This window comes from Ambystoma mexicanum, chromosome 2p, assembly GCF_040938575.1.
Source record: "Ambystoma mexicanum isolate Mex_15411 chromosome 2p, UKY_AmexF1_1, whole genome shotgun sequence".
Classification (NCBI taxonomy): domain Eukaryota; kingdom Metazoa; phylum Chordata; class Amphibia; order Caudata; family Ambystomatidae; genus Ambystoma; species Ambystoma mexicanum.
Window position 1 is genome coordinate 1,252,817,915 of NC_090923.1, and position 23,156 is coordinate 1,252,841,070.

Here is a 23,156-nt window from a genome sequence, read left to right on the forward strand (position 1 = left end):
ACCAGAAGGGGTGTGGGAAACAATGCATTGAGACCCAGAAGCGGCAAGGAGAGCCTGGGCCGTACAAACATGCACATGTAGAGGACACACCCACAGACATGCACCCCACTCAAGCAAGAAGTGCGTCCGTTTGGATTAGCCATTTGTAGAAAATAATGCACCACAAGAATTTGAGGGTTCTCTTGTACTTGAATGCAGTGTCACATTTTGACTGTCTTAAATAAATGCATATCGTATAGAGCATGTACTTCAAATCTATAGAATTTTCAAGATGTGCCTTCAGAAGGTTTGACACTAAAGCCATTATACAATATTAGGAAAACGCAATCACATGGAGCACATTTAGTATTAACCGTTAAAAGCAATCATTTTCTGATGTCTTGAATTGTGTTTCCTGCGTGAATTTCACAAATTAAATAACAGATGTCTGCTATATTCATGGGGAACCTTTCTTTCCAACGGTATGGTTTCAGGAAAAAAAAAAAACACTTCTTTCTAAAGAACTTCCAACTTGAGATTGGTCTATTATAGTTATACAAATAGTTTAGAGTGTCAGATTTTGAGTACTGAATCTACATATTTCCAAACTGTTGCTATGACCCCTCGAGAATGTTAACCTCCTTTTACCTGTTGTGCAACCAAACAAGTGATCTATCATAAAAAGACATGGCTCTTTAGTGGTAACAAAAATTGCTCAACATTTTGATCCAAGGAAATGACTACAAATAGCAGTAATGTTTCTAAAGCAAACAGTGCCAAGGATGAACCAATGCAAAGTGAGGCTTTCTCCAGGTGTCCAACACCTTGGTAAACCAATGTGAGAAATAATACATTTCAATGCATTCTTACAAGTCCTTGGTCCCTCCCTCTCTGGGGTACCTATACTACAAACTGATATCCAATGTGGCCAACAGAAAGTTCCAATACTTACTGTTAACACGTCTTTTAGCCACCTCGCTACACTAAGCTTTAAACACAAATGTTTCAATGCTTGACAAACAAAAAAGTGTTCACAAACCTAAATCTCAGATGTCTTACCCTAAGCAAACAAAAGCAAGCCAAATACAGTCTCCTGGGAAGGGTCTTTCAAAGTGTAGATCGTTGCCCCCCTGTCACGTGTCACTATCCGGTAGGAAGTACTTCACCTTCATGCCGCCTCCGGTTTAACTCGACGTATTGAAGCACTTTGCTGCCACAATTCGACCACTGTTTTGCCACTGTATAAGCATCTGTCTCTCCACATCCCGAGCGCCCACTCGATCCAACAGAAGCATTGCCTCGACCCAAAAACAGGCTCACCCCACTGGAAGCCATCGAAGCATCGTCTCGACTACTGACTCGACCAGTTAAGAGCCATTGACTCAACCAGTTTGGAACACAGACCCGATTCACAGAGCCTGATCTCGATGCAGACTCGCCACTGGAACAGCACGCTAGGAAATATTTCTCTTTTTGCAACTTTACCTCCCATAGTTTAAGGACTTCCATTCTTTTGACTTCTGTTTTTAAACCGGTTTGACTTTTTGAAGGTGAGTAAAGCCTTCAGCTTCACTTCTCTTTTACTCAAATTTATCAGTTCTTCAGATCATCAGTACCGGAAAACTGGTCCCTTTTGAATTCTTGTACCCAACATTGCACACATCACCTTACAGTGCAGTGGGGCTACCTTTTTTTTTATTACCCTAGCTTTTTACCCTTGTGATTTCTGGTTATTTTATATGTGCCTAAAGACAAGCTGGTGGCAGCAGATACAGGCTTACCTTTTGTTCATAATTTTTAGTATGCACATTCAATAGTGCCCTAAAATGGCAGGGCCACACGTTTTTCACTGGCTTCTTTGGCCACTTTGCTGTTTGGCATTCTTCCCGTCTTGCCAGGTCAAGAAATCCCTTGTAAGGTCATGCACTTAGTTCGGAAAGCGGCTGCTTTCGCGGGTCAGTGATGTCTAGTCCCACTTCACATACATGGTGCCAGAAAGTCTAGGTGTGGGACGAATGTGAAACTAGTAGTTGTCCCTGATTGGATAACTACTGGTCGTTTGAATTGTGTACATCCTTACCATTGCTAAGATTGACTTGCTTTGAGCTTGGATTTTAGATCAGAGGACCACTGCCGCCATTTCCTCAGATTGTGTGAGCCAAGAATCCCTCAAAGAAGCACACCATGCTGAGGATCCGAAGACTGCTGTAGTGGCCAAGCATCCCTTCCTGTGGCCGACCCAGTGAAGCTCTGTGCGACTATATGATCTCCAAAGACGGTGAGGAGTGCTTCAGGCCATGGACTAGTGGTATAAACTTGGCTCAATGCCTTCTTGAGGATCCCGCCCTTCGGAGCCCTCAGAGGTGTCCCTGGACTGCTTGGTGGACCAACCAACTCTCGTGGACTGCGTTGCCGTTACATGTTCAAGCTCGGAACTCTGGTGGTCGCCAGCTTGAGCCACAAGTCGCCTTTTCCCTGAATGTCAGTGTCCCAGCATTGAGGGATCCTGCCCTGAAGCAGCTTTTGTGACAGCAACTAGGACAATGCCTGCTGTCATCTATTTTCAGAGGCCGTTGCTGGAATTCTTTCTCCAACCTGTGAAGTGTCCTGAAGAGGTCGGCATCTGCGTTAATTGCATTTCTTCATCGACAGGTTGTTTCCTGCACTCGCGCACTCTCCAGACCAGCTCACAGCACCCACTCATCTTTATTTTTGGCCAAATGCACACCTACATTCTAACTTTCCTGACAACTTTACCATACCTGGTCCTCAGTCCCCAGGGGGCATTCACCCACAGCACTTTCAGACCACATCAATGGGATAAAGGTGCTTTACAAATGACAAACTACTACCACCTTTAGTAAAATTGTTGAACTTTTTGAACTATCACTGACGCAAGCAAATTGCAATTTACCTCCAGAGGCACCATTCTGGTGAGAAACATTGTGGCTTCTGTGACTCCTGGGCACAAAGCCACATCTTCATAAGGGTTGGACGGCTTAATGATGTGGTTCCATCATTTTATTGCACCCATCTACTTACCTGCTTTGCTGAATAACTTATTTGGTGTATTATGAAACTATAGTGAATGTGCATATTTCTAATCAGAGTATTGTGCGATAAACTACCTGTTTGATAACATTTTTCAGTGTGTCCAGAAAGCCCGTTTTATGCTTGCTTTCTAAATTGAATTATTGTGTGTCATACTGTGTGGACTCGCTGAGGGCCCCTGAGCCCACTAAGCCTGGGCTGCTCTCCATTGTTACCTTGATTGGGTTTTGGCTAGCCCCTCAGAGTTCCCTGTTCACTTTAACTAGGGTGGTCTCAAAGTCTGCCCACAAGGCCAGATTTTAGAAATTCAACTTAAAACATGTCTCGAGTGTTAGCACCAGTGCAACTATAGAAAAGTGGCAAGTAGCCTAGCTTGATGCAATCAAGCCAAGACGAGTAAGGGAGTAGTTTCTTACCTGTAACTCCATTTCTCCAGCGTTGGTATCTTTCATGGATTCACATGCTTTGAATATTCCCCGTCGTCAGGCTGGGAACCTCGGTCTTTTTAAAATAGCGTTATCCCTCGGAAAACTTCGACACTTTAGTGACCCCATCGACGTCCTCTTGGGGCGCTTACGTACCACCCAATAGGACGTAGGGTATAAATAGACCTGAACCCGAGGGCGTGGCTACGAGAGCCATGTAGGAGGATGCGTTCCAGCGGAGATCCTGATCAGATCCGGGCAAATTAGTGCGGTGTGACTGCTTATTGAATACCGACGATACGCATGCCAGCGTGTGAAAGTGCTACCTATGCACTGTGAACTTTTGGAGGACATAGTAGCTACGGCGGCGAAGATTGGAGAAGAAAAGTCGAGAGACGTTGAGGACAAAGGGCGACTCAAAATGGCCGACATAGGCCCGAGACGGAATAGAAAAGAGTAGCGGGAAGACCTAACCAGGCCAGCGTGCAGTGCGCCCACTCATCATTCGGAAGACCTGCACATCCCCAGAACCATGTCAAGTAAGGCAGTGCGACCCAAGGCGAAACAGCCCACGCTGGACGACTTCACCAAGACGTCCCCGGACGCCACCAAGAATAAAGATGCATCGGCCGTGGGTGGCACGACGCCTTCGAGCTCTAATCAAGAAATCCTGGCGGCGATTGCGGACCTGAGAGCAGCCTGGGAGTGGAAATTAGAACTGGCTGTCTCTGAATTAAAAACGGCATTGGACCTCAAAGTTGGGGAGGTCCAGGAGGACGTCAATCTGCTGAGACAGGACGTTAGGGTTCTGGCAGAGCGCACAGAGTCCCTGGAAAAAGAAGTTGGCCCGAATACGGCGGACTGCGCCACCCACAAGGCAAAACTGCACGCCCTAATTCAACAAGAAACGCACTTGACCCAACATAAACTAGACCTTGTAAAGAAAAAATGGGGTGGCACGGTGGTGGGCTCCCCGTACTCGGCCTATGCCAGGGGTGTGCTGATCTGGGTGGCCCCGCATGTCCCACTCAGAATTGTACGAGAGGAGGTAGACACGGAGGGTAGGCTGGTAATACTAAGGGCACTGATTGAGAACAGAGGACTGAGTATTATTAATACATATGCCCCCAACCAGAATACTGCTATATACTTCAGGACTTTATGTACACGCCTGGGCCCGTGCGCAGAGGAACCGATTATCTGGGGGGGGGGACTTCAACTGTGTTCTTGACCCCAAGATAGATAGGTCCGACAGTAAAGTGGACAGGCCCACCCCGGCGGCTAGGGCTTTACGGGTACTATTAGACGATTTTGGACTAGAAGATGTCTGGAGATTGAAACACCCCACTGCCTTGCAGTACTCTCATTATTCGGCCCCTCAACAGTTGCATACGAGACTAGACTATTTCTTTGCCATGCCAGAAGTGGCGATAGCAACTACTCAGATTGAATACAGAGCGAAGGTCCTGTCGGACCATTCGCCCTTGGTGATGGCCTGGCAATATGGCCGCCCCAGAGGGCGGATACCAACATGGCGCCTTCGGGCGGAGGCGCTCAGAGACCCGGTCTTCAGAGAGGATATTAGAGAGGCGATTATAAGGTTCTTTGAGGAGAACACGGGCAGTGTAGATTCGGCTAGTACACTTTGGGAGGCCTTCAAGGTGGTATTGAGGGGCGATGCTATTTCCAAATCAAAGGGCCTTCAGGGGGGGGTTCTAGCTGAGCTAGAGAAAGTGGAGAAAGAATTGGAGCGTGAATGTACCAGAGCGGGGGGGGGACACAGACCTAGTACTCGAATTACAGCAACGATGCTCGGAGCTTTGGGAGCGGCTTTGTGACCTCAACTACAGGAAATACATGGAGAGGCAGCATGCAGGCGGTGACAAAACTGGTCGCCTACTGGCATGGCTTTATAAGAGGGAAACCCCTAGGGCCCCGATCATGATGATAGAAAGGGAAAATGGGGAGGAGGCTCACACTCAGGAAGAGGTTAACGCTGCTTTCTTAGATTATTATAAAGCGCTGTATGAGGACAAAGGGGAAGACAATCTGGATAAAATCAGGGACACAATGGAAGATATGGAATTGCCTAGAATTAGTGCAGAGGAAAGGGAGGAGTTAGATGGTCCCATTACGCTAGATGAACTGGAAGAGGTGGTGAAACGGCTGCCTACTTGCAAGACCCCGGGCACTGATGGACTCCCGAGTGAGTTCTACAAAACATATAGCGCAGAGATACTCCCCCCTATGCTGGAGATGTATAATGAATCATTTGAGGGAGGCCGATTGCCGGACACGCTCAGAGAGGCGCTGATCGTGCCGCTACCCAAGCCTAACAAGCCGAGACAACACTGTGGGTCGTACAGACCGCTGTCGATGTTGAACCAAGAAAGTAAGATCCTGACAGCGGTCCTGGCGGACAGGCTACGCAAGGTCATCGGCAGACTGATACACTTGGATCAGACAGGTTATGTCCCTGGCAGGAATATAACCCATAATCATAGGCGGCTCCACCGGGTGATCGAAGAAGGGAACAGAAGAGATGAGGAAATGGCAGTGATCTCCTTAGACGCAGTCAAGGCATTTGATTCGGTGAGGTGGCCGTGGCTGTTCGCGGTCCTGGGGGAATACGGGTTCGGGCCAGGCTATATCAGATGGGCAAGGCTGCTGTATAGCCAGCCAACGGCTAGGGTGCGCACCGGATCGGTGATATCCGATAAGTGGCGCCTAGGTAGGGGTACTAGGCAGGGATGTCCTTGGTCCCCGATGTTATACATATTGGCCCTGGAACCCTTAGCGGTATATCTTAGACAGCAATATGACCTGGTGGGCATCGAGGTGGGAGGAGAGAGCAATTTGATATCCCTATATGCCAATGACTTGCTGCTGTACCTAAAATATCCGGAGGAGAACCTCCAGTATGTTTTGGAGGTCATGCAGAAGTATGCCGAATTGTCCGGCATAGCGGTTAATCCCGACAAGTCGAGCATGTTCCCCCTAGGGTATTATTCGAGGGTCCCCACGGAACGCTTACCGGTATTACCCGTGCCTTGGGCAACCGAGTCCTTCCGATACCTCGGAATAGACATATCATACTGTGGCAAACGAACATCTGCACAATACTGCAGTTGCTGTGGATAAAATCCGTGCGTCCATGCGATTTTGGGAGAAGCTGCCGCTGGCGATGATAGGGCGGGGGGCGTTGCTTAAAATGGTTGTCCTGCCTAGACTGTTGCATTTCTTCAACAACATACCATACTTAATACCTAGGAAGTTCTTTACCAAACTCGACAGTATGTGCAGGGACTTCCTATGGCACGGCACTCGCAACCGAGTGGCACTGTGGAAGCTGCAAAACTTTTACGATAAAGGAGGGATCAAATTACCACATTTTGAGGCCTATTATGTAGCGAGCCAATTGCAATATGTTACACAGTGGCTCTCTGATGAGGAATCTCCCGAGTCTAGGTTGGTTGGGACAGATTGCACCCCGTTTTATTTGAAGGAGATCATCTGGGTCCCTAGACAGGACTTAAATCTTCGCCCTGGCATGCTGTTACTTGGGTGGAGAATGTGGCATAGAGCATGTCGGCTACTGGAAAGCCTGGACCCGTGTTCGCCGCAAGTGCCACTGGTCGCCTTGACTGCGGGGGATAGCCAATTTAGGAAAATGATCAGAATATACTGGGAATCGGTTGGGTTGGCCACGTTAGGAGATATATGGCAGGATGGGGCTATCAAGGATTTTGCAGACCTAGAAGAGGAGACTGGGTTACATGGGGGCCAATACGTTACATACCTCAGGTTGGTACGGATTATCCGAAAATCTTGGCCTGAGACGGTGTTAGCGGAGGATCCGGACGCCCTGATTGACACGATAGATGATATATCAGAGGGCGGACACGAGATTTCCAGATTGTATGAGGTGGCGATGTCCCGGGTGGGAAAGGACCTGATGGATTTGAGACTAGAATGGGAAACGGAGGTGGGGACTCAGATGACTGATGGGATGTGGGAACGGGCTATGGGATATCATAAAAAAGTGTCGAGAAATGCTAGATTACAGCAAATCCAACTATATATCACGCACAGAGCGTACATGACCCCCAAAAGGATAGCTATGTTTGCGAACACAGGCAGACAAGCATGTCCGAAATGTAACGAGGAGGACGCGGACATGACGCATATGTTCTGGTCCTGCCCAGTAATCGAAGTCTTCTGGGGAGAAGTGTCACAGAAGTTAGCAGACAAAGGGGTCCCGATAAGCATTGACACGGCCTGGGCTTGCCTCCTAGGGGGGTTCCCCAGACCGAAGAACACCAGACATCTGGGGAAACTGAGAGACCTAGCGTATATACTCGCTAAGAGGAGGATAGCCATGAACTAGAAGCAATGCTACAAACCCAGGATAGAGATGTGGTGGAGGGATCTGCAAAAATGGGCGGAAGCTGAAACCATGGTCTGGCAAGAGGCATGCAGTAAATGCGGGGAGGAGGATGTGGGCAACCTAGTAGCCTGGAGGTTGTTAGTTACTGGTCTGTTTGGGGTGCAAGGGGAACCTACTGCCTCGGAGGAGGAAGACACCCGGCCACTCCAGGTCGATACAGAACTACCCTGTCGATAAGCTCTTGGGGGGGGAGATGGGGGGGGGGGGGTGCAGTGTTGTGTTTTCTTAAGTGTCAATTGTCCTATTGTACATAATGCCACAAGTTTGTTTTGTACTGTTTTCATTTAAAATAAAATAAAAATATATTTAAAAAAAAAAAAAATAGACCTGAACCCGCGGCTCCTCAGATTTTAACCTCCAAATTGGAGGCACCAACTAGGTTTGCATGCAGGGGAGGCCGGCGGGCACATGTGAATCCATGAAAGATACCAACGCTGGAGAAATGGAGTTACAGGTAAGAAACTACTCCCTTCTCCAGCATTGGATCTTTCATGGATTCACATGCTTTGAATAGATTACATAGCAGTAGTCCTCATGCATGGTGGCGTGTCATGCAAACCAATACATCAAGAACGCAACACATAAGCCCAGCATAGAAGACATTAGCAGTGGCAACATTGAAACAGATACCCCAAGGCTGTTTGGTGCTTAACTTCCTGAAACAGGTGTTGTAGCACTGTACGTCCCATCTGTACATCTGCACCATTCTGCTGTTCCAGGCAATAATGCAGAGTAAATGTATGCTGCACCGACCAGGCCGCCGCCTGGCAGATGTCCACCAGCGGAATCCCTGACCATAATGCCGCTGATGACGCGGTGGATCTCGGCAAATGCGCCTTTGTGCGCCTCTCCAAAGGCTTTCCCGCCCTAGAATGACAGAAGGAAATAGCCGATGAGACCCAGCGAGATAGTCCTTGTTTGGAGATCGCTCTTCCCTTGACTGAGGGTCCATAAGTCACAAACAGTTGTCTTGAACGTCTAAATTCCGGAGTACGACTCAGATAAAATTTCAATGCTCTTTTTACATCCAGCGTATGCAGTGCCTTTTCTGCCGATGAGGAAGCAGAAGTGAAGAATGATGGCAGCACGAGAGTTTATGAAAAGTAGTTGGCACCTTTGGAATAAAGAGTGGGTTAGTATCCAACACCACCTTGTCTTTGAAGAAACGTAAGTACGGAGGATCACTAGGGCTTGCAACTCCGATATTATTCTTGCCGAAGTAATGGCCACTAAAAACACCACTTTCCACGACAAGAACTGCAAGGGTGTCAACGACATAGGTTCAAACGGGGCCTTCATCAGACCCAACAGCACCAGATTGAGGCTCCAACCAGGAGGGAATTTCTTGGCAGGTGGAAAAGTCAGAAACAATCCTCTTAGAAAATGTTTAACCAGATGATCACTGAACAGAGGGGTAGCATGCCTCTTCCGAGTAAATCTATAAATGGCCGCCAGGTGTACTTTTATGGATGAGAATGCCAAACCTTTCTTTGCCAAGTGCAATAAGTAGGGAAGAATTTGCTCCGATGAAATGCTTAAAGGGTCCATCCCAGGCTGACCCTTACACCATACACAAAACCTTTTCCATTTGTATGCATAGGAGACATTTGTGGACGGAGCTCTAGCCGCCTCCAAAATGCAGTGACAGTCACTAGGAATGTTCAGTAGGCCAAACTCTGAGCAGTCAGGAGCCACGCCGTCAGCCTGAGTGTGTCTGGGTCGTGGTACCAAACTGCACTCTCGTCTTGAAACAGAAGGTCCGGCGTCACTTGTAACCGCACTGGTTCTGCTACGGATAGATGGAGTATGCCTGAGAACCACGGCTGCCTGGCCCAGTACGGGACCACCAGAATCAGACGGCAAGGGTATTTCTGAATCCACTGGAGGGTCTGCCGAATGAGTGGAAACGGAGGGAATGCGTATGCGAACCTGCCCATCGACGGGAACGAGAACGCATCCCCCAGCGAATCTGGTTCAGGCCATCTGCTGGCAAACTCCTTGCACATTCTGTTCACTCGGGTGGTGAAGAGATTCAATGAAGGATGACCCCATTTCCGGAAAATGCTCGACACCTGCTGTTCCTTCAGCTGCCACTTGTGAAGTTGGTTCATTTCTCTGCTGAGAGAGTCTTCCTGAACGTTCATCACCCCCGGTAGATTAACAAAACATCAATATTGTGGCGTTTCGAGGGCCCAATGCCATAGTTCCTGAGCCTCTCTCGAGTGTATCCTGGAATGCGTGCGCCCCTGCTTCCTGAGGTAAAGCATTGTGGTTGTATTGTCCGTCAGCACTCTCACCACAGAGCAGCATATGCGCGGTAAAAACGATTTTAGGGCCTAATTAACTGCTCTCAGTTCCAGCACATTGATGTGAAGACTCGATTCGACAGGAGACCACAGTTCTTGAACCTGGAAGGTCCCCAGATACGCTCCCCACCCTGTCTGAGAGGCATCTGTTACAATTGTAGCTTGAAATTCCGGCTCCAGTAATGGCACTCCTCGAGTCAGATTGTCCGAGAGCTGCCACCATCGAAGAGCTTCCTGTAAGTCGCTGTTGACCACCAGCTTGTCGGACCATAACCTGTGACTTTGAGCCCACCGGTCCACTAGAAACTCTTGCACTGGCCTCATGAAGAGACGACAGTCCTTCACCAACGGAATACATGACGCCATGGCTCCCAACAGCGACATGTACTTTCTGACGGACACCCTCGTTCCGACTCTCCACTCTGCCTGAGTTTTTGAATTCTCTCGACGGAAGGCTTCACCAGGCATGACTGAGTTTGGAACTCTGCACCCAAAAACACCAAGCTCCTGGAGGGAGATAGATATGACTTTTCGAAGTTGACAGCAAAGCCTAGTCGTTGCAACAGCCGCATGGTAGTGTTGAGACTTGCATGCATCACCGCCGGAGACGAGCCGCGTATCAGCCAGTCGTCCAGGTAAGGGTAGACGTGATGACCTTCGACAGAGCCACACCGCCACTGGCACTAAACATTTCGTAAATGTCCTGGGGGACAATTTTAGACCGAACGGGAGCACTCAGAATTGGTAATGATTTTGACCCACCACAAACTGAAGGAGTTTTCTGTGTCGTCGACGCATAGGTATGTGGAAAATATGCATCCTGCAAATCCAATGACATCAGAAATTCTCCCGGCTGTACCGACCAAATGACCGCCTGAAGTGTGAGCATCTTGAACTTTAGGCGTTGCAGAGTCTTGTTCAGCGCCTGAAGGTTCAGAATGGGTCACCACTTTCCGTTGGGTTTCTTGACCACGAAGTAACGGGAGTAAACCCCCTGACCTCTCTCGGCCACTGGAACCAATTTTATAGCCCCTTTCTGTAACATAAGTACAACCTCCTGCTGTAAATTGTGTAGATGAGGTTGCACAGAATACACGGGAGGAATGGGAACCGGTGGGTCCTTGAATTCCAGAGAGTGGCCCAACCTCACTGTGTCCAATACCCAACGGTCTGATGTAATTGTGTCCCATTCCTCGACGTGTAGGGCCACTCTGCCCTCCAGCACATTTCCTCGAAGACCGTCATTGCTGTGATTTCGTTTTTTTACCTTTGGCAGAAGAGGGCTGTCCTCTCCTTCTGGATGCCTGAAAATCACAGCTTCTTTTTGTAGCCGGTACTGCCCGTCTATATCCTTGTGAGGAGTATCCAGGCAGACTGTAGTTCCAGTCTCTGGAGGCAGCAAACCGGGTGTTTCCTGAAGCTACACGGAAGGGGCGAAAGGGACGAAACGACCGCCTGCTTTGCAAAGCTCCCAATGACCTCGCCATATCAGAGTCCTCTTTCATGCCCTTGAGAGCTTCATTTATTTTTTCCCCAAACAATTGTTCCCCTTCACAGGGCATGTGCAGTACCTTGTAATTAACCTCCGGCCTAAAGTCTGTGCACTTTAGCCAGGCCTGCCTCCTTAGTACCACCCCATAATTTATCTGCTTGAACCCAGATTCTGCTAAATCTACAGCGATGTTAATGCTGTGATTTGACGCCTCCTCACCTGCACGCACCAGTAACATGGCCGTCTTTCTGTGTTCCTCGGGTAGATATTCTAACATAGGGGCCAGCCGATGCCACATTTTGCGGTCGTAGCGCGCCATAATCGCCAACGAGTTGGCAGCTTTAACCGTTGTCGCCCCCACTGTTAAAACCTTCTTTCCAAAGGCATCTTGTCTTCTAGCGTCGCTGTCAGGAGGTGTAGTACATTTGTGGTGTGTTCTGGCTTTCCTGCTAGCTGCCGCGGACACCACCGATTCAGGGATAGGTTGTGCAACCAGTCACTTTGGCGTAGAGGCCAGAGCCTTACATTTTTTCCTCTAACCTGCCTTTAACTGCGGGCCCTGAAAATGGGTGGAGCATGGTATGTAGGCCTTCTTGCCAAACATGGTCCAGGATTGGAATGGAGAAAACGGCCTTCCTTCTCTTTCCCATGTGGTCAAATAGGAAACATTCTTTCCGTTCTTCCTCTGGGGTCAGACCAAACTCGACACAGGCTTTTGCCATCATGGCATGAAATGCCCCAATGTCATCCGGGGGAGATGGTTGCGCCGGACTCCTAGGAGCCTCCATTTCCACATCTGACTCCCATGCCGGGTCTCTTGATGGTGACGACGAAATGTCAGAGATGGAGTCCCTGGGACCCTAGTTGGACTCAGAGTCCTGCAGCTCACCCTCCTCCGGGTGTGAACGAGGAGGCTTTGTGCTCATCGGCCGAGAAGCCAGCAACTCGGCCGTGGACGCTGAACGTTGAAGGGCACCTGCCCCGTCGACGATAGGTGTTACCGGAGGCGTACCCACAGGAGGCAATCTTGCATTCAGCTGATTTAATAGGGACTGCAGCACCGACTGCGGGTTGAGCAGAGCAGACACAGGTGGAACATTCTGTACTTCCGCCGTCGACGAAGGGCCAACGCACTGTAAGCCAAGGCTTGATGGGTTAACCACAGGCTCTCGTTCCTCATCCATCGACTACACTGAAAGGACGGACTCCTGCTGTAATAAGGTGTCCGGCAGAAGGGTGTCATATGCAGAAGGCTGCCAAGCTCCAATCACTGGTAGCATGTCGACCGTCGACGACGGAAACCTCGGGCCCCCGTCGATTGCCACCACTGGAGACAGACACTGTGGCCGGCAGTGAAGCAGTCGACGACCGGACTCCGGCCGACGGCATTGGCAGCTGTGGCACAGATTTGTCAGGTGATCCTGCCTTTTTTGAATCTCTGGATAGGTGCTTCAAAGAAGCTCTACTCGAGGAAGACCTATAATGATCTACTGAAGGAGCGTTTCGAAGAGTCCTTTTTGTCCTTTTTCGAAGAAGATTTCTCAGGCCTGGCCAGACTGACCATGTTTAGACGATGGAGCCCCTTTCATCAGGTGTTTCCCCGAAGAGGGGTGGCCACTCTTTTCTGTAGGACGTGACTTCCTTTGCCGGCGGTTCAGCCGACACCAACCGGCGAGGAACTGCAGGAGAAGGTCTCTCGAATGCTAGAATGCGCACCGATCCTACCTCCGATGGGGGGTAGGCCCCATCGTTCAGCCACGATATCAGAAGCCGATTACAGTCCTTCAAAGTTTTCTGCGAGAAACCCTTGCAGATGTCGCAGGTATTGGTGGAGTGATGAGGGTAGAGGCAATAGAGTCAGTCCATGTGCCCGTCCCCTTCATATACCTTTTTCATTCTGCAAGTAACGCAGGGTCGAAACAACGCTTTTCCCGACATTGGGAAAGAAATGACCACAACACACCAATGTGTAGAAAGCACGAGGTGATCCCGACACTTGGAGACTGTTGAAATCTGGAGGAGCCGCGGGGGCGGGTCTATTTATACCCTATGTCCTATTGGGTGGTACTTAAGCGCCCCAAGAGGACGTCGATGGGACACTAAAGTGTCAAAGTTTTCCAAGGGAAAACGCTATTTTAAAAAAGACTGAGGTTCCCAGCCTGACAACAGGGAATAATCAAAGCATGTGGATCTATGAAAGATCCAATGCTGGGGAATACATATATTTGTAGTCGTCCGGTCCGCCTTATGGGGCCATAGCGACTTATAAGACCCCACTGACTTTTCAAGAGACTGGAGTACTTCGCTGCTCAAATAAATTGCCTGAACCAGTTTTCAGTGTCCTTTACCCTCAATGTTTGCATACTCAGTTTCCTTCATCGTTAAGAGTTTAATTAGTTGTGTGCATTGCTAATGTTTATTAAAGTTCTATTTCTATTGTGCATTGCTAGTGTTCCTATTTTTACAGTACCTTGGTTGGACATTAGTGCCAGTACTATTTTTGTTTGTGTTGCATCTATACCAGCTCACACCCCCCTGAATAGTAGAGCCTGCCCTCTGCCCACATTACCAAAAGAGAAGACCAGTCGGGCTGTGCTCGTGTTACCTTTATAAATTAGGGCCACTGCTGATTTAGTGGATTGGGGCTGAGTAAGCAGTTAGCCACTACTCATCCCTGTACTAATCCTTTTTGTCACAGGGACAGAGTAATGTACTGCACTCCTGATTTATTTCAGATATTACAGATCAATCCTGTATGGTTGTCATAGTGTTTTGGGGGTGCTGGATTATAAATCCCAAGGTTATTAAAGTGGATCTTTTACAAGAAGAAGGGATCTCCAACATCTGGGTGTTATACCGCTCCTTGGTTGAGGGGATAAGCAAGCTTTCAGGATTCCACTCCTTCCACCACCCAGAAAGCACATTGGTACAGGTTCACCCCCCACACACACACACTTTAATAAGAGGCATTCGCTCAATTCACCACATGCAGTGCAGATTTGGGGACATCAGCCCATGGCTATGAAGGTGTTAGGGTAGATTTTCATTTTATGCATAATCTTCTCTGCATGCGAGCCCCCCAGGACTTTTTGCAGGATTTAGGAATTTTTTGTCTGTTCCCCCGAGTGGGAACATTTTCCACACTCGCTCATTCTTTTATCCTATTTGTTGGGATACTTTATATTTCTTTTTGGTCACTAGTTTTGGGGAAATATATTTCTCCAAGTTTGATAGCATCTGTCTTGACCTTTGCTACACACAGCACCCTCTGTGCAGTGTGGCTAGGAACCCACTGGGCTTCCCCTTTTTATTTCTGCCATTTTCCTTGTGAGAATTTATGTTCTCAAGGGCAGGGGGATATTTAGTATCCTTCCTAACTTATATTTTGAGATCAGCACCTACCTTATGCAGAGTTCTGAGTGGTTACACGGTATCCCTTTCTCGCTGATTCTGTACCTTTTTGGTTACAGTGACAAGCAAAGCTGAATGGCTGGTGGCAGTGGTTTTATCATTCTGACTTTTGTGAATTTGTTACACCCAGGAAGGACTCACAGCTGCAGTAGTGCACATAATGGTCACCACTGACCGAAAAAAGCAGCTGTACTCTTTCTCCATTTCTCTTTTGCTTGTCCTTTCTTGGTCCTTCTGTGGTGCTGGGTGAGGGTGGTTCTGCTTTGACTTTTGTCTTCGACTGGAATCATTTGTGAAGCCTGCTAAGGATCCAGCGTGTCTGTGAAGACAGGAACCAGGGGAGGAGTCTGAAACTCTGCTGTTTTGTCTAATGCTATGCCTGCCTGGAATCAGTTCCAACTTGGGAGCTGGCTGTCCAGCAAGGACAGCCACCATCCAGAGTTTGAATGGTGCATGGGTGCCGATTGGCTGGGTTTCTGGATAAAAAGCTGGGTTCCCGAGGCTGAAGACAAACTGGAACAAAAACAACAGGGAAGAGGAGAGACGCCCGCAGTCACTTTCAGACGACCGGAAATGCCTTCAGAGTAACTGCTGCTGTGCAACCCCCCCTTCCAAGTGTCAGGAGAACTCCAAAGAGAACGACTCTCTACCAAGGATTGATGAGTTCAATCAGACTTAAGATGATCTGCATGTTGAGCCATCGCACAACGAGCAGTGACGTTCCTGGGCTGCAAACCGCCAATACTCTGGGACTGGCCACCATCATGCAGTGAATAGTCTTTTGAAGATCGAATCCTCCTGATACTATGGTGGACACCTTCTTGACCTCCAGAGGCAAGATTCCATTCCTTGAAGTCCCCCTCACCAGAATGTTGTACTGACAAAGCGAGACAAATCAACCGGGCGACAACCGTTCTAATCCTTTGCTGGACGTCTCTTCCATTGACTGCTGCTCCGAGATCCACTCCAGTATCCCTTCTTTCATCTGCCGGACCAAGAATTTGACGACAGTCTGCTGCTGCTGTATCATAGAGGCATTGTACTGCAACTACTTCTACAATCTTAAGGTACTGTGGGACTAAAGGTAGAACTTAACTAGAGTTGTTTAGCTGCTCATGTGTTGCTGGAGTGCCGATTCACGTGTATGGGAGTTTGCCCAGGCATAACACCTGTGTGCCTTCAGGGAGCCTTCTACGAGGTCCCCAACCCTTTTCCCAACAAAGACTTACTTGCAACTGAAGACTTCTCTGGAACTATTGAACTTTCTACAGGTGTGCCTTACCTGTTTTGCATTTCAATCTGACTCTGAACCCACATAACTAGATGGGGATTTTCTCAGATAGCCCTCTGAGAAAATATTGCAAAGTATTCACTTAGCTTGTGTTGAATTTATTTCAATTATTTTACCCGAAACAGTTATTGCAAACATATTTTACGTACCTTTTGAATTGCATACTGCCATTCTCAAAGTATACGAAAGTGTATTACTTACTGTGATTATTGCCTTGGTTTTTCTATGGGCTTATTGACGGGGATAGTACTTACCTTTTACCTTACCCAAGTGCATATATAAAATAAACTATTCTTTTTAATACAACTCTTAATGTGTCCGTTTCTTTGTGCCACCTAAAGCCCTGTTCTCCCTCCTGAGATAAGCCTAGCTGCCCAGCCATCGCCACCAACATACTTGTGTGGCATAGGCATGCACCAAGAGTTAGAGCCCTGTGTCCCAAGTGTGAATCTTCTCTAGTCCTACCTAAGGTGGACTTTTATAAAAACTCTAGCAAGGTGGGAGGATTAGGGTTACAGTAATATCAAATACTTTCCTATTATTCACTGACAAAATACTAATTGGGCAGACTTCCCAAATGACTTAAGGAGGGCCCACACAAATTGTTTACAATAAGCCTAGTGGTTCTCTTAATTCCATAATGCATTAACATGTCAGTAACTGGAACTGGACACATCATACAAGTAACAAAAACTGCTCCAGTGCTTGTGTGGAGGATATCCTGCTGTGCTGCAGTTGGGTAGGCTCTTGGGTTGTTAAAGCTTTCCCGTCCTTTAAGGGTTTTACTATGGTCTCTGTCCTTGAAAGGATAATTAAATTTCCCTGAACCATTCCATGTTTTCTGATTGGGAGAAAAAGGCATTGTGGGAGATTTAGTCTGAGCGTGGTTTGCCTGTACATACAATTTCGATGTTTGGATCGAGATAGGTATTCTGGGGTCTAATTTGGCGTAAGTGACAGGACTTGGTATTTTGCCATCCAATAATTCTGCTTCTCGGATCCTGTTAGTTTTGTATCCGAGGGGCATTATGGGAAATATATTTTTCCATTCCATCACTGGTTTGTCTAGACACCCAGCTCCCTGAGACACCTGGCTTAGGGTGACTATGTGAAGGTCCTGGTATGTATGTCCAAAGGCACCTTTTATGTCTCCACGATGAATACTGAATGAATAAAAATGCGTTTGACGAATGGCTTCGAGAACGGTGGCGGCGCACTTTTCTATTTTCAGCCGATTGGAATGATGATCTGAGGAATCTGGGCTCAGACCATTTGCTCAGAGAAACGACCTTGCATTTTATAGGTGTCATCATATAAGAAGCCATAAAAAGCAACGCCAGCTGTTCCTTTAGAGCTTTCACCATTATAGTCTGACAGGACCTGCAATCCATCATATCATGATATTTCCCTAAGCAGAAACGACAGGAAACATGCATCAGTAGCAAGTCTGAGTGAGTTTTCCAAGCCCAATTTTGGCGGAGACATACTGAAATTTGACTTTTCGACAAGCGACTGGCTCGTTCCGGTGCGTTGCCACAGAAAAAAGCAACTGAGGAAAATGCCGCAGATGTCCCCGGACAAGCATGCCAACGACAGTCACGGCACTAAACCAAGATAATTTGAGTGTGGCTAGGACTAAGCTGAACGGTACCACCTAGCGGCTGAAAAAAGTTCTCTGTGGAAGACTGCATTTTTCAAATAAGGAGTCTGTGGAGGAATGTATCCATTCGAAATATTACATTTCTTTCACATTACAAATAAAAACAAAAAAATAAGTGATGCAGTTCCAAGATTCATGAACCAACCCAAACATGTATTCAATGTTAAACATCACACACAAAAGCATTAAAAAAAACACTAGTTAACTTTCAAATTAACGTACCAACTTGAAAACGAAGAACTAAAACTGCAACATTGAATACCTTATAGGGTATATTTAATGATTTTCAAAAAATAAATCATAGCGTTAGACTTTTGGCTAATTTGCTCCTTCCTAAAACATGGTAAAATACATCAGATTGCGTATCTGCTATACAGTGGGCACACAAATGCATAGGCGATTCGAAAACATCACTACAAAAGAGGTAATGCCTGGACTGGCACGTATACCATTTTCAAACCAAGGAGGGCAAAGGGATAATATTCAGTCGGAATTTTACAGGCATTTCTGAGCAGAATAAAATGTAACCCTGCGCATACACCTTTTACAATTTAGGTATTCAACCAGTTATAACTGCACATTTCTCACTGTCCTACGTTTTAGATGGCCTCAGAAAGTCAAAGGCAAAGATAGTACATTTTATGTGTATTAAAGTTTTAAATAACTGGTCTGGAAAGACTGGTGCAGTTGAAACTAGACAGAGGGTGCACCAATACTAATGAGTTTAGCTTCCAATTCAGTTTGGGGAGGATGGTCTTACTCCCCTGCAGTCTTCTCACTTATTTTTCTGTTGCTCCACCATTCGCCTGGGTTGCATCTGGAGTTGGTAGGTCGGGTGTTAGGAGTCACCTGTTGGTAATAAAAATCCCAGTCCATTCCATTTCTGCTCTCCATTATATTCCCTTGGTCCCGGTCTGGGTTTTCTTGATTGAGTTCAAGTGCATTCTGGGAATTGCTGACCTGAAAAAGGTGAGAACCCTAGCCAGAAAAGAGGCCCACAGGTATTTTGGAACTAACAACAGTACCAGCAGACTTACACAACACTTACTCGGGGGTGGGGTTGGTACTTACCCAACCTATCACTCTTGAGTCAAACCAGCTCTTGAACAAACCCGGGTAGGCCTTCCATCACAGGTCAGGAGGGGTCCATGTTCGTCAGACAGGCCCAACATAACATCTTCAATAGTATTATATCCTTCCTTCTACAAATACCTGTAGCCAATCTTATTAAGAACCACTATACCATGCATCGCCATCTCCATTCTGAAACCACACTTATGTATCATACCCCTGAAAATTATTTGCACAGCAATAAAGCCTTCATGTTCTTCACTCTGAGCTACGACAATCCTCAATTGTGCTTCGTAAAAGAGGGCGTAAACCTAATTCCATGTATATCTGAATCGTTGAAGCATTTTTGACTAAAAGAAGCAGTTTCTTTAGAAATGTTTCTTCCAATTCTAATTTGCCATAGATGGTATACTTCACACCCATACTTCGGCCCCATATAAGATCGTGAATCTGGACTGGCCTTACGCTATACTTTGTGGCATAACACTTTGCCTATGTGCGATATGTTGCTGAGAGCTTGCATTTGCAGACAGCCTAATCTCAAGGTAGTTAAAACAATACACCAGTCAAAAATACTCTTAAATGTAAAACTTACATGCATTACTTTATATTTATGGCAAACCATTCACAGTTTTAGTTCCGTTAACAGTCATATGTTGATCACTGCCGCAAGGACACATGATTTTGCATTGCTTAAGATTTAAATGTTTGACTGGGGTGGGCCCCCCGCCGGCCCCCCTTTCCATTCCAGATAGTTACCCCGCCTTCTAATTTGTAATGGATTCTTCTCAGGCCCGTTCTCCAGCCAATGAGGACTTATCTTTGTCTCCTACGTATATATTTGTCTATCAGTTCAGCTATCTTTTGGGAGACTAGAATCTTTGTGTCTGATCCCAATCTTTTTCACACCTATGTACACCTAGCTGTCACTCGCTACTGTGGCTTTGATCACACCTTGCTCTCCTTTAAGCTGCCACTTAATCCTAAACTTTATTTCTTTGGTAAAAAGGAACGGTCGAGATACTGTATCAAACTCAGCAAAGATTCGGCAGTAGAGGCTCGGAGAATCACGGAAACATGACAAATAGGCTTGCCAAAGGTGTGGTTTTCTCTTATCTTATTTCAAAGTGTGCCACATTAGACTGTAAAAGATCTGGAATCCTACTCCAAATTACTTATGCATCCGCCAGCACAGAATCAATGTATCATTAAGTCGCAATGTATTAATAGGGTAAAGCACATTCAAACTGCCCTTCATGCGTGCAGTGTTGAAAAATCCACTCAAGCACATCACATGAATACTACAAAATTCTTCAGACTCTATTTTTCGAGGTGTAGGAGTAGTATACAACATCCATTAGAACATGCTGATGGACAAAGCTGGAAAAGTTAAGAATGGGATACTAGACCGTGTGCTACCTAGGGAAAATTACCTAATTCTAAAGGAAAACCTGCTAGTGATTTAACAGTTACTTTTTTTTTTAAAAAAAGATCAGTACGCCAACTAAACAATTTTAAGAAACGTAATCCCTAGATAAAGGCACTACAATGGATTTTAACTGTGCTACATAGAATACTATATGGGATGCACTACTTACCGTAATCTTATTTCTGATGCTTGTATCTGCTTAGATTCACATGTTTTGCATAGGCCAACATATAGTGGTAGATGCAGAGTATTGCACATGTTTTTGAAAAGGGACGTCGACTGGGCATGTTTGTAATTTCGTTAGTATGAAGTCTACTGTACCCATCATCCCTCACATGTCTAGGTCCCTCAGATTGTTTTTTTTCTGACAAGAGGGAGTATGACGTGTAAGCGTTGAGAATAGGTAAGTTGTGATGTGTGAAACCGCTATTTGTCCTAGAACCTTGAACTCCAAGAGTGAAAGAAGGGTGGGCGCATGTGAATCTAAGCAGATACACGCATCAGAAATCTGATCCTCCTGAGGCTTGTTATCTGCTTAGAATCACACTTTGCATAGATCAGAGAGCAGTACTTTAAGAATGTGGTGGGCTATTTAAAGGTAGAGCAGCAAAGATGTTTTAGCACCACCTGACCCACCTGTATCTTACCTTTCGAAGGAGCATCTAAACAGCAGTGTTGAATGAAGGTTTGAACAGAACGCCAAGTGGCAGCTCTGCAAATGACATCCAAGGGGACATTTGCAATGAAAGCTAGAGTAACCCCTGTGCCCCGAGTGGAGTGTGCTCTGAGCTTGAAGGGCAATGTTCTCTTGGCAAGAAAATAAAGTTGAATGCATTTGACAATACATTTAGAGATAGCCGATTTAGAGATAGGATCCCTCTCTTCCCCTGCGGCTAGAGATACAAACGGTCAAGTTTTTCAGAGCCGTTTAGTATTTTTAAAGCTAATACATGACAGCCCTTCTGACATCCAAGGTATGAAGGCTCCTTTCTGCTGCATTTTTAGGGTTTTGGAAAAAAGCAGACATGTCTATGGATTAACATGGAACTTTTAGATGAACTAACCGTGGATGTGCACGTAGTACCACACAGTCCTTGTGAATGACAAAAGGATCCTGAACTGAAAGTACTCGTAACTCACCAAGTCTCCTTATTGATGTGATAGCAACAAGGAAAGTAGTCTTACATGTTAGATGTTTAAGACTAACGTTGTGCATTGGCTCGAAGGGGTCCTGCATGATGCTTGTTAGAACAATATTCAAGTCCCAACTGTGAGTTGGTTTTGAAACTGGTGGGTATCTTTTTTTTTTTTTTTAAACACTCCATGAAGGCTCTCACCACCGGCACTTTCCACCACAAAACATTACTTTGCGATGTGTAGGCTGAGGGAGCTGCTAGGTGCACTCATGCGGAATTAAAGACCAAATCTGAGTGCAAGAGACAAAGATCTAAGAGATACAGTAAATTGTGTACTATATGTGAGGGTAAACAGTCAATTGGGTTGATGCCACATGATTTACACCATATGGCAAAGCGTTTCCATTTGATAAAATAGCAGCGTCTTGTATTAGGTTTGCGTGCTTCTTTTAAAATGCCCATACACCTTTGGTTTAGGTATAAATGACCAAACTATGACCCCAGGAGCCAAGCTGCCCAGTTCAGCGTCTTAGGGCATGGGTGGATTGTTGCCCCTTGGTTCTGTGACATGTTGTATGGGCACAGTAGTTTCACTGGAGGACAGACATCTTCAGAAGGTGTGAAAACCATGTTTGTCGCACCCACATAGGGGCGATCAAAATTAAGGTTACTTGTTCCCAGTGTAGCTTGTGGACTGAAGTGGAGTTGGGGGAAAAGCACACGCAATCTCCCTGACCAGTTCATTAACAAAGCGTTCCCCTTGGATCTTGTTTGGGGAAACCTGGAGTCGTGGCATTGTGCGTTCTCTTGTGTAGCAAAGAGGTCAAAGTATGGACACCCCCATTTTGAGAAGATATTGTGTAGGACATTTGCATTCATTTTCCATTCGTGTTGCGGCAGGAGTTCTGCACTTTTGCTTAGGACGTCTGCCACAGAATAGTCTTCCCCTGGAACGTGTTGTGCTAGGAGAAACATGCGTTTTAGTGCCGACAGCCAAATGTTCTGGGCTAGTCTGGAGAGTTTGTTCCTCCTTGCTTGTTTATGTAGAACATGGCTGTGGTGCTGTCTGCAAGTATGAGCACTGTCTTGTTTACTAGCTGTTTCAATGCTTGTAGAGCTTTGAAGACTGCTAGCAGTTCTAGAAGGTTGATCTGCTTCTTGGTTAATGCTTGTGTCCAGACCCCGTGCACATGTTGGAGAAAGTGAGATTCTGATAAAGATGCATCTCTTTTGAGAGTGGCTTAGATTGGTGGGGTGCTGAACGGCCTGTCCTTTAAAAAGTTCTCCCTTGTCCACCACTGTAGACAAAGAACCAGAGGGTGCGAAACCACCACTAGATCATCCCACATACCACTTGTGACCATTGTTTCGTTGGACACTCTTGCATGGCATGCATGCGGCACTGTGTAAATACAGGAAGTCATAATTCCTAGAAGGCGCATTGCCTTTCGTACGGTT

The 23,156-nt window shown here is 46.6% G+C and overlaps 1 protein-coding gene across 1 annotated transcript in view; it reads right to left on the reverse strand.

Moving 5' to 3' along the window:
* SMURF1 (SMAD specific E3 ubiquitin protein ligase 1) overlaps positions 1 to 23,156 on the reverse strand; it is a 1,020,511-nt gene that overhangs the window by 77,873 nt on the left and 919,482 nt on the right. The window lies entirely within an intron of this gene.